Genomic DNA, 1,541 nt, shown 5'->3' with positions numbered 1-1,541 from the left:
ATTGTGTTGTAAAATTACAATTGTGTGTATATATCTCAAAATTCAGTTTTTTTCCCTCAAAATTGCAAGTTTGTGTCACAGCAGCAAGTTATGAACTCTTAATTCTGAGTTTATGTATCACAATTTTTTACATTTTTCCTCAGAATTGCGAGTTATTAACTCTTAATTGCGAGTGCACATCTTGCAATTGACGTTTTCCCGAAAATTGTTAGACTCTTAACTTGATCGCATGCCAGGTCAGAATTATGAGATGTAATCTTGCATTTCTGAGAAAAAACAACTCTGAATTTTGCAACTGGAAGATATAAACTCTTCAGAAAAATAGTCTGAATTGTGAGATATAAACTCACAGTTGTGTTTTAATAATTGTATTCTGTGATGGAAATAATCTTCCAGACAGAACTCATGCTGATGCCGAGACGATGCTGTTAGTGCTTCAAAAGAAGAGCATTCAGAAGAAGAATCGTTCTCCTGGTGAACATGATGATTTAATATGAAGAGGATCAGTCCTGCTGTACAGCATACTGTCATGCCTTCATTATATATGTCTGAAAGCACAGGATAAAGTCTTACAGTTTGGAAATATTTGTACATTAAATATTAAACAACGTTTGAAGAGTGAAATCATTGATTTTCTTTTTATCACAGCATCACAATACAATAGAAGACTTCTGTGATGTTCTGTGGTTTTAGTTGGTTTGTGTTACTTAAAATATTTAATCTTGTTTGAACAAAATCATCAAAAAAAAACAAAAAAACAGCTGAATATGATATTAATGATTGTCTTTATAAACACTCTCTTGGTGAATGTGTTCTGTCCAGCAGAGAGAGCTGCAGCTGCATACAGACACTAAACAGACATAAATAAGAGACTTGACTGAACAGAAACACCTCTTGAAATCATCATTAAGACTTTCTTGTATCATTTCAGAGTTTTTATTTATTTTTAATGTCAAATTGATCATCCAAGCATTAGATGATCCAGCGGCCGAACTTAAAAACACTGCGGGCCGCTAGTTACCCTTCCCTGATTTACCTCAATGAACAAATGTATCATTTAACCTCTATAACTGAAATACACAATCATTCATTTAGTCTTATGTTGAACAAATATTGAAATTGTGATATAGATTGAATATTGGAAACATGATGAGTGTAAAAGATGAAAGCAGGTCGATCCAGAACTACAGGTGTAACATTTACTGACTATTGAACGTTAAGATCCTCAGAGAGCACGAGAAACCACAGAAGAAGAAAGGAAAGAGTGTGTGAGTGAAGGAGGTTGTGAATGTGTGTAGATGTGTGTTAGTTACAGGATCAGAGAATGACACCGTTCCTCTGTCATAGTCCAGATCAACTCTCACACGCTCAAGCTTCTGTTTAACACCAAAACCAAACTGATCAAAATATCCGTGCTGCACACTCCAGACATCAGTGTTAAAGAAAACATCTCCCTTCCTCTGGTTTGATGCTGTAGTTACTCCAAGAATCCAGAGTGAACTCTCTTTAACCTCCACATCCCAGCAGTGTGTTCCTGAGTT

This window comes from Sinocyclocheilus grahami, unplaced genomic scaffold (genome assembly GCF_001515645.1).
Source record: "Sinocyclocheilus grahami isolate Dianchi unplaced genomic scaffold, SAMN03320097.WGS_v1.1 scaffold8758.1, whole genome shotgun sequence".
In the NCBI taxonomy this organism is placed as follows: Eukaryota; Metazoa; Chordata; class Actinopteri; order Cypriniformes; family Cyprinidae; genus Sinocyclocheilus; species Sinocyclocheilus grahami.
Note: the sequence above shows the minus strand (reverse complement) of the source record.